An 11,262-nucleotide genomic window follows, 5' to 3' on the forward strand; every position below is an offset into this window, starting at 1 on the left:
TACCTTGTTCAGAAGCTTGTGATGAGGTCAACAAGCTGGCGAAACGACAGGTCTTGAAACCCAGTGGTTGCGGAGAAAATTTAAGATATAGCCCATCAATGCCAGTAGTACCCCTATGTGCAGTCAGTCTAACAGCAATGCCTGCAAGCGCCCGCGACACGAACTTCGTATATCGCGGTCTAAAGGTACCTTAACCTGGGAAGTTCTGCACAAACTATACCTTGTTCGGAAGCTTGTGATGAGGCCAACAAGCTGGCAAATGGACAGGTCTTGAAACCCAGTGGTTGAGGAGAAAATTCAAGACATAGCGCATCAATGCCAGTAGTACCCTTATGTGCAGTCAGTCTAACAGCAATGCCTGCATGCACCCGAGACACGAACTTCGTATATCGCCGTCTAAAGGTACCTTAACCTGGGAAGTTCTGCACAAACTATACCTTGTTCGGAAGCTTGTGATAAGGCAAACAAGCTGGCGAAAGGACACGTCTTGAAACCAAGTGGTTGCGGAGACAATTCAAGATATAGCTCATCAATGCCAGTAGTACCCCTATGTGCAGTCAGTCTAACTGCAATGCCTGCAAGCGCCCGCGACAGTAGCTTCGTATATCGCCGACTAAAGGTACCTTTACCTGGGAAGTTCTGCACAAACTATACCTTGTTCGGAAGCTTATGATGAGACCAACAAGCTGGCAAATGGACAGGTCTTGAAAGCAAGTGGTTGAGGAGAAAATTCAAGATATAGCGCATCAATGCCAGTAGTACCCTTATGTGCAGTCAGTCTAACAGCAATGCCTGCAAGCGCCCGCAACACGAACTTCGTATATCGCGTTCTAAAGGTACCTTAACCTGGAAGTTCTGCACAAACTGTACCTTGTTCGGAAGCTTGTGATGAGGCAAACAAGCTGGCGAAAGGACACGTCTTGAAACTAAGTGGTGGTGGAGAAAATTTAAGATATAGCGCATCTATGCCAGTAGTACCCCTATGTGCAGTCAGTCTAACTGCAATGCCTGCAAGCGCCCGCGACACGAACTTCGTATATCGCGGTCTAAAGGTACCTTAACCTTGGAAGTTCTGCACAAACTATACCTTGTTCGGAAGCTTGTGATGAGGCAAACAAGCTGGCAAAAAGACACGTCTTGAAACTAAGTGGTTGCGGAGAAAATTCAAGATATAGCGCATCAATGCCAGTAGTACGCCTATGTGCAGTCAGTCTTACTGCAATGCCTGCAAGCGCCCGCGACACGAACTTCGTATATCGCGGTCTAAAGGTACCTTAACCTAGGAAATTCTGCACAAACTATACCTTGTTCGGAAGCTTGTGATAAGGCCAACAAGCTGGCGAAAGGACACGTCTTGAAACCAAGTGGTGGTGGAGAAAATTTAAGATATAGCGCATCAATGCCAGTAGTACCCCTATGTGCAGTCAGTCTAACTGCAATGCCTGCAAGCGCCCGCGACACGAACTTCGTATATCGCGGTCTAAAGGTACCTTAACCTGAGAAGTTCTGCACAAACTATCCCTTGTTCGGAAGCTTGTGATAAGGCAAACAAGCTGGCAAAAGGACACGTCTTGAAACTAAGTGGTTGCGGAGAAAATTCAAGATATAGCGCATCAATGCCAGTAGTACCCCTATGTGCAGTCAGTCTAACTGCAATGCCTGCAAGCGCCCGCGACACGAGCTTCGTATATCGCGATCTAAAGGTACCTTAACCTGGGAAGTTCTGCACAAACTATACGTTGTTCGGAAGCTTGTGATAAGGTCACCACGCTGGCGAAATGACACGTCTTGAAACCAAGTGCTGGTGGAGAAAATTTAAGATATAGCGCATCAATGCCAGTAGTACCCCTATGTGCAGTCAGTCTAACAACAATGCCTGCAAGCGCCCGCGACACGAACTTCGTATATCGCGGTCTAAAGGTACCTTAACCGGAGAAGTTCTGCACAAACTATACCTTGTTCGGAAGCTTGTGATAAGGCCAACAAGCTGGCGAAAGGACACGTCTTGAAACCGAGTGGTTGCGGAGACAATTCAAGATATAGCGCATCAATGCCAGTAGTACCCCTATGTGCAGTTAGTCTAACTGCAATGCCTGCAAGCGCCAGCGACACGAGCTTCGTATATCGCGGTCTAAAGGTACCTTAACCTGGGAAGTTCTGCACAAACTATACCTTGTTCGGAAGCTTGTGATAAGGCCACCACGCTGGCGAAAGGACACGTCTTGAAACCCAGTGGTCGCGGAGAAAATTCAAGATATAGCCCATTAATGCCAGTAGTACCCGTATGTGCAGTCAGTCTAACAGCAATGCCTGCAAGCGACTGCGACAAGAACTTCGTATATTGCGGTGTAAAGGTACCTTAACCTTGCAATTTCATCACAAACTATACCTTGTTCAGAAGCTTGTGATGAGGCCAACAAGCTGGCAAAACGACAGGTCTTGAAACCAAGTGGTTGCGGAGACAATTCAAGATATCGAGCATCAATGCCAGTAGTACCCCTATGTGCAGTCAGTCTAACAGCAATACCTGGAAGCGCCCGCGACACGAACTTCGTATATCGCGGTCTAAAGGTACCTTAACCTGGGATGTTCTGCACAAACTATACCTTGTTCGGAAGCTTGTGATAAGGCCAACAAGCTGGCTAAAGGACAGGTCTTGAAACCCAGTGGTTGCGGAGAAAATTTAAGATATAGTCAATTAATACCAGTAGTACCCATATGTGCAGTCAGTCTAACAGCAATGCCTGCAAGTGTCCGCGACACGAACTTCGTATATTGCGGTGTAAAGGTACCTTAACCTTGCAATTTCATCACAAACTATACCTTGTTCAGAAGCTTGTGATGAGGCCAACAAGCTGGCAAACGGACAGGTCTTGAAACCAAGTGGTTGCGGAGACAATTCAAGATATAGCGCATCAATGCCAGTAGTACCCCTATGTGCAGTCAGTCTAACTGCAATGCCTGCAAGCGCCCGCGACACGAACTTCGTATATCGCGGTCTAAAGGTACCTTAACCTGAGAAGTTCTGCACAAACTATCCCTTGTTCGGAAGCTTGTGATAAGGCCAACAAGCTGGTGAAAGGACACGTCTTGAAACTAAGTGGTTGCTGAGACAATTCAAGATATAGCGCATCAATGCCAGTCGTACCCCTATGTGCAGTCAGTCTAACTGCAATGCCTGCAAGCGCCCGCGACACGAGCTTCGTATATCGCCCTCTAAAGGTACCTTTAACTGGGAAGTTCTGCACAAACTATACTTTGTTCGGAAGCTTATGATGAGGCCAACAAGCTGGCAAATGGACAGGTCTTGAAACCCAGTGGTTGCGGTGAAAATTTAAGATATAGCGCATCAATGCCAGTAGTATCCCTATGTGCAGTCAGTCTAACAGCAATGCCTGCAAGCGCCCGCGACACGAACTTCGTATATCGCGGTCTAAAGGTACCTTAACCTGGGAAGTTCTGCACAAACTATACCTTGTTCGGAAGCTTGTGATAAGGCAAACAAGCTGGCGAAAGGACACGTCTTGAAACCAAGTGGTTGCGGAGACAATTCAAGATATAGCTCATCAATGCCAGTAGTACCCCTATGTGCAGTCAGTCTAACTGCAATGCCTGCAAGCGCCCGCGACAGTAGCTTCGTATATCGCCGACTAAAGGTACCTTTACCTGGGAAGTTCTGCACAAACTATACCTTGTTCGGAAGCTTATGATGAGACCAACAAGCTGGCAAATGGACAGGTCTTGAAAGCAAGTGGTTGAGGAGAAAATTCAAGATATAGCGCATCAATGCCAGTAGTACCCTTATGTGCAGTCAGTCTAACAGCAATGCCTGCAAGCGCCCGCAACACGAACTTCGTATATCGCGTTCTAAAGGTACCTTAACCTGGGAAGTTCTGCACAAACTGTACCTTGTTCGGAAGCTTGTGATGAGGCAAACAAGCTGGCGAAAGGACACGTCTTGAAACTAAGTGGTGGTGGAGAAAATTTAAGATATAGCGCATCTATGCCAGTAGTACCCCTATGTGCAGTCAGTCTAACTGCAATGCCTGCAAGCGCCCGCGACACGAACTTCGTATATCGCGGTCTAAAGGTACCTTAACCTGGGAAGTTCTGCACAAACTATACCTTGTTCGGAAGCTTGTGATGAGGCAAACACGCTGGCAAAAGGACACGTCTTGAAACCCAGTGGTTGCGGTGAAAATTTAAGATATAGCGCATCAATGCCAGTAGTACCCCTATGTGCAGTCAGTCTAACAGCAATGCCTGCAAGCGCCCGCGACACGAACTTCGTATATCGCGGTCTAAAGGTACCTTAACCTTGGAAGTTCTGCACAAACTATACCTTGTTCGGAAGCTTGTGATGAGGCAAACAAGCTGGCAAAAAGACACGTCTTGAAACTAAGTGGTTGCGGAGAAAATTCAAGATATAGCGCATCAATGCCAGTAGTACGCCTATGTGCAGTCAGTCTTACTGCAATGCCTGCAAGCGCCCACGACACGAACTTCGTATATCGCGGTCTAAAGGTACCTTAACCTAGGAAATTCTGCACAAACTATACCTTGTTCGGAAGCTTGTGATAAGGCCAACAAGCTGGCGAAAGGACACGTCTTGAAACCAAGTGGTGGTGGAGAAAATTTAAGATATAGCGCATCAATGCCAGTAGTACCCCTATGTGCAGTCAGTCTAACTGCAATGCCTGCAAGCGCCCGCGACACGAACTTCGTATATCGCGGTCTAAAGGTACCTTAACCTGAGAAGTTCTGCACAAACTATCCCTTGTTCGGAAGCTTGTGATAAGGCAAACAAGCTGGCAAAAGGACACGTCTTGAAACTAAGTGGTTGCGGAGAAAATTCAAGATATAGCGCATCAATGCCAGTAGTACCCCTATGTGCAGTCAGTCTAACTGCAATGCCTGCAAGCGCCCGCGACACGAGCTTCGTATATCGCGATCTAAAGGTACCTTAACCTGGGAAGTTCTGCACAAACTATACGTTGTTCGGAAGCTTGTGATAAGGTCACCACGCTGGCGAAATGACACGTCTTGAAACCAAGTGCTGGTGGAGAAAATTTAAGATATAGCGCATCAATGCCAGTAGTACCCCTATGTGCAGTCAGTCTAACAACAATGCCTGCAAGCGCCCGCGACACGAACTTCGTATATCGCGGTCTAAAGGTACCTTAACCGGAGAAGTTCTGCACAAACTATACCTTGTTCGGAAGCTTGTGATAAGGCCAACAAGCTGGCGAAAGGACACGTCTTGAAACCGAGTGGTTGCGGAGACAATTCAAGATATAGCGCATCAATGCCAGTAGTACCCCTATGTGCAGTTAGTCTAACAGCAATGCCTGGAAGCGCCCGCGACACGAACTTCGTATATCGCGGTCTAAAGGTACCTTAACCGGAGAAGTTCTGCACAAACTATACCTTGTTCGGAAGCTTGTGATAAGGCCACACGCTGGCGAAAGGACACGTCTTGAAACCCAGTGGTTGCGGAGAAAATTCAAGATATAGCCCATTAATGCCAGTAGTACCCGTATGTGCAGTCAGTCTAACAGCAATGCCTGCAAGCGACTGCGACAAGAACTTCGTATATTGCGGTGTAAAGGTACCTTAACCTTGCAATTTCATCACAAACTATACCTTGTTCAGAAGCTTGTGATGAGGCCAACAAGCTGGCAAAACGACAGGTCTTGAAACCAAGTGGTTGCGGAGACAATTCAAGATATAGAGCATCAATGCCAGTAGTACCCCTATGTGCAGTCAGTCTAACAGCAATACCTGGAAGCGCCCGCGACACGAACTTCGTATATCGCGGTCTAAAGGTACCTTAACCTGGGATGTTCTGCACAAACTATACCTTGTTCGGAAGCTTGTGATAAGGCCAACAAGCTGGCTAAAGGACAGGTCTTGAAACCCAGTGGTTGCGGAGAAAATTTAAGATATAGTCAATTAATACCAGTAGTACCCATATGTGCAGTCAGTCTAACAGCAATGCCTGCAAGTGTCCGCGACACGAACTTCGTATATTGCGGTGTAAAGGTACCTTAACCTTGCAATTTCTCACAAACTATACCTTGTTCAGAAGCTTGTGATGAGGCCAACAAGGTGGCAAACGGACAGGTCTTGAAACCAAGTGGTTGCGGAGACAATTCAAGATATAGCGCATCAATGCCAGTAGTACCCCTATGTGCAGTCAGTCTAACTGCAATGCCTGCAAGCGCCCGCGACACGAACTTCGTATATCGCGGTCTAAAGGTACCTTAACCTGAGAAGTTCTGCACAAACTATCCCTTGTTCGGAAGCTTGTGATAAGGCCAACAAGCTGGTGAAAGGACACGTCTTGAAACTAAGTGGTTGCTGAGACAATTCAAGATATAGCGCATCAATGCCAGTAGTACCCCTATGTGCAGTCAGTCTAACTGCAATGCCTGCAAGCGCCCGCGACACGAGCTTCGTATATCGCCCTCTAAAGGTACCTTTAACTGGGAAGTTCTGCACAAACTATACTTTGTTCGGAAGCTTATGATGAGGCCAACAAGCTGGCAAATGGACAGGTCTTGAAACCCAGTGGTTGCGGTGAAAATTTAAGATATAGCGCATCAATGCCAGTAGTATCCCTATGTGCAGTCAGTCTAACAGCAATGCCTGCAAGCGCCCGCGACACGAACTTCGTATATCGCGGTCTAAAGGTACCTTAACCTGGGAAGTTCTGCACAAACTATACCTTGTTCGGAAGCTTGTGATAAGGCCAAGAAACTGGCGAAAGGACACGTCTTGAAACCAAGTGGTTGCGGAGACAATTCAAGATATAGCGCATCAATGTCAGTAGTACCCCTATATTCAGTCAGTCTAACTGCAATGCCTGCAAGCGCTCACGACACGAGCTTCGTATATCGCCGTCTAAAGGTACCTTTACCTGGGAAGTTCTGCACAAACTATACCTTGTTCGGAAGCGTATGATGAGGCCAACAAGCTGGCAAATGGACAGGTCTTGAAACTAAGTGGTTGAGGAGAAAATGCAAGATATAGCGCATCAATGCCAGTAGTACCCCTATGTGCAGTCAGTCTAACAGCAATGGCTGCAAGCGCCCGCGACACGAACTTCGTATATCGCGGTCTAAAGGTACCTTAACCTGGAAGTTCTGCACAAACTATACCTTGTTCGGAAGCTTGTGATGAGGCAAACACGCTGGCAAAAGGACACGTCTTGAAACCAAGTGGTTGCGGTGAAATTTAAGATATAGCGCATCAATGCCAGTAGTACCCCTATGTGCAGTCAGTCTAACAGCAATGCCTGCAAGCGCCCGCGTTACGAACTTCGTATATCGCGGTCTAAAGGTACCTTAACCTTAGAAGTTCTGCACAAACTATACCTTGTTAGGAAGCTTGTGATGAGGCAAACAAGCTGGTAAAAGGACAGGTCTTGAAACCCAGTGGTTGCGTTGAAAATTTAAGATATAGCTTATCAATGCCAGTAGTACCCCTATGTGCAGTCAGTCTAACAGCAATGCCTGCAAGCGCCAGCGACACGAACTTCGTATATCGCGGTCTAAAGGTACCTTAACCTGGGAAGTTCTGCACAAACTATACCTTGTTCGGAAGCTTGTGATGAGGCCAACAAGCTGGCAAATGGACAGGTCTTGAAACCCAGTGGTTGAGGAGAAAATTCAAGATATAGCGCATCAATGCCAGTAGTACCCTTATGTGCAGTCAGTCTAACAGCAATGCCTGCAAGCGCCCGAGACACGAACTTCGTATATCGCCGTCTAAAGGTACCTTAACCTGGGAAGTTCTGCAAAACTATACCTTGTTCGGAAGCTTGTGATAAGGCAAACAAGCTGGCGAAAGGACACGTCTTGAAACCAAGTGGTTGCGGAGACAATTCAAGATATAGCGCATCAATGCCAGTAGTACCCTATGTGCAGTCAGTCTAACTGCAATGCCTGCAAGCGCCCGCGACATTAGCTTCGTATATCGCGTCTAAAGGTACCTTTACCTGGGAAGTTCTGCACAAACTATACCTGTTCGGAAGCTTATGATGAGACCAACAAGCTGGCAAATGGACAGGTCTTGAAAGCAAGTGGTTGAGGAGAAAATTCAAGATATAGCGCATCAATGCCAGTAGTACCCTATATGTGCAGTCAGTCTAACAGCAATGCCTGCAAGCGCCCGCAACACGAACTTCGTATATCGCGTTCTAAAGGTACCTTAACCTGGGAAGTTCTGCACAAACTGTACCTTGTTCGGAAGCTTGTGATGAGGCAAACAAGCTGGCGAAAGGACACGTCTTGAAACTAAGTGGTGGTGGAGAAAATTTAAGATATAGCGCATCTATGCCAGTAGTACCCCTATGTGCAGTCAGTCTAACTGCAATGCCTGCAAGCGCCCGCGACACGAACTTCGTATATCGCGGTCTAAAGGTACCTTAACCTGGGAAGTTCTGCACAAACTATACCTTGTTCGGAAGCTTGTGATGAGGCAAACACGCTGGCAAAAGGACACGTCTTGAAACCCAGTGGTTGCGGTGAAAATTTAAGATATAGCGCATCAATGCCAGTAGTACCCCTATGTGCAGTCAGTCTAACAGCAATGCCTGCAAGCGCCCGCGACACGAACTTCGTATATCGCGGTCTAAAGGTACCTTAACCTTGGAAGTTCTGCACAAACTATACCTTGTTCGGAAGCTTGTGATGAGGCAAACAAGCTGGCAAAAAGACACGTCTTGAAACTAAGTGGTTGCGGAGAAAATTCAAGATATAGCGCATCAATGCCAGTAGTACCCCTATGTGCAGTCAGTCTTACTGCAATGCCTGCAAGCGCCCGCGACACGAACTTCGTATATCGCGGTCTAAAGGTACCTTAACCTAGGAAATTCTGCACAAACTATACCTTGTTCGGAAGCTTGTGATAAGGCCAACAAGCTGGCGAAAGGACACGTCTTGAAACCAAGTGGTGGTGGAGAAAATTTAAGATATAGCGCATCAATGCCAGTAGTACCCCTATGTGCAGTCAGTCTAACTGCAATGCCTGCAAGCGCCCGCGACACGAACTTCGTATATCGCGGTCTAAAGGTACCTTAACCTGAGAAGTTCTGCACAAACTATCCCTTGTTCGGAAGCTTGTGATAAGGCAAACAAGCTGGCAAAAGGACACGTCTTGAAACTAAGTGGTTGCGGAGAAAATTCAAGATATAGCGCATCAATGCCAGTAGTACCCCTATGTGCAGTCAGTCTAACTGCAATGCCTGCAAGCGCCCGCGACACGAGCTTCGTATATCGCGATCTAAAGGTACCTTAACCTGGGAAGTTCTGCACAAACTATACGTTGTTCGGAAGCTTGTGATAAGGTCACCACGCTGGCGAAATGACACGTCTTGAAACCAAGTGCTGGTGGAGAAAATTTAAGATATAGCGCATCAATGCCAGTAGTACCCCTATGTGCAGTCAGTCTAACAACAATGCCTGCAAGCGCCCGCGACACGAACTTCGTATATCGCGGTCTAAAGGTACCTTAACCGGAGAAGTTCTGCACAAACTATACCTTGTTCGGAAGCTTGTGATAAGGCCAACAAGCTGGCGAAAGGACACGTCTTGAAACCGAGTGGTTGCGGAGACAATTCAAGATATAGCGCATCAATGCCAGTAGTACCCCTATGTGCAGTAGTCTAACTGCAATGCCTGCAAGCGCCAGCGACACGAGCTTCGTATATCGCGGTCTAAAGGTACCTTAACCTGGGAAGTTCTGCACAAACTATACCTTGTTCGGAAGCTTGTGATAAGGCCACCACGCTGGCGAAAGGACACGTCTTGAAACCCAGTGGTTGCGGAGAAAATTCAAGATATAGCCCATTAATGCCAGTAGTACCCGTATGTGCAGTCAGTCTAACAGCAATGCCTGCAAGCGACTGCGACAAGAACTTCGTATATTGCGGTGTAAAGGTACCTTAACCTTGCAATTTCATCACAAACTATACCTTGTTCAGAAGCTTGTGATGAGGCCAACAAGCTGGCAAAACGACAGGTCTTGAAACCAAGTGGTTGCGGAGACAATTCAAGATATAGAGCATCAATGCCAGTAGTACCCCTATGTGCAGTCAGTCTAACAGCAATACCTGAAGCGCCCGCGACACGAACTTCGTATATCGCGGTCTAAAGGTACCTTAACCTGGGAAGTTCTGCACAAACTATACCTTGTTCGGAAGCTTGTGATAAGGCCAACAAGCTGGCTAAGGACAGGTCTTGAAACCCAGTGGTTGCGGAGAAAATTAAGATATAGTCAATTAATGCCAGTAGTACCCATATGTGCAGTCAGTCTAACAGCAATGCCTGCAAGTGCCGCGACACGAACTTCGTATATTGCGGTGTAAAGGTACCTTAACCTTGCAATTTCATCACAAACTATACCTTGTTCAGAAGCTTGTGATGAGGCCAACAAGGTGGCAAACGGACAGGTCTTGAAACCAAGTGGTTGCGGAGACAATTCAAGATATAGCGCATCAATGCCAGTAGTACCCCTATGTGCAGTCAGTCTAACTGCAATGCCTGCAAGCGCCCGCGACACGAACTTCGTATATCGCGGTCTAAAGGTACCTTAACCTGAGAAGTTCTGCACAAACTATCCTTGTTCGGAAGCTTGTGATAAGGCCAACAAGCTGGTGAAAGGACACGTCTTGAAACTAAGTGGTTGCTGAGACAATTCAAGATATAGCGCATCAATGCCAGTAGTACCCCTATGTGCAGTCAGTCTAACTGCAATGCCTGCAAGCGCCCGCGACACGAGCTTCGTATATCGCCCTCTAAAGGTACCTTTAACTGGGAAGTTCTGCACAAACTATACTTTGTTCGGAAGCTTATGATGAGGCCAACAAGCTGGCAAATGGACAGTCTTGAACCCAGTGGTTGCGGTGAAAATTTAAGATATAGCGCATCAATGCCAGTAGTATCCCTATGTGCAGTCAGTCTAACAGCAATGCCTGCAAGCGCCCGCGACACGAACTTCGTATATCGCGGTCTAAAGGTACCTTAACCTGGGAAGTTCTGCACAAACTATACCTTGTTCGGAAGCTTGTGATAAGGCCAAGAAACTGGCGAAAGGACACGTCTTGAAACCAAGTGGTTGCGGAGACATTCAAGATATAGCGCATCAATGTCAGTAGTACCCCTAATTCAGTCAGTCTAACTGCAATGCCTGCAAGCGCTCACGACACGAGCTTCGTATATCGCCGTCTAAAGGTACCTTTACCTGGGAAGTTCTGCACAA

This window comes from Patiria miniata, unplaced genomic scaffold, assembly GCF_015706575.1.
Source record: "Patiria miniata isolate m_02_andy unplaced genomic scaffold, ASM1570657v1 HiC_scaffold_5, whole genome shotgun sequence".
NCBI lineage: Eukaryota > Metazoa > Echinodermata > Asteroidea > Valvatida > Asterinidae > Patiria > Patiria miniata.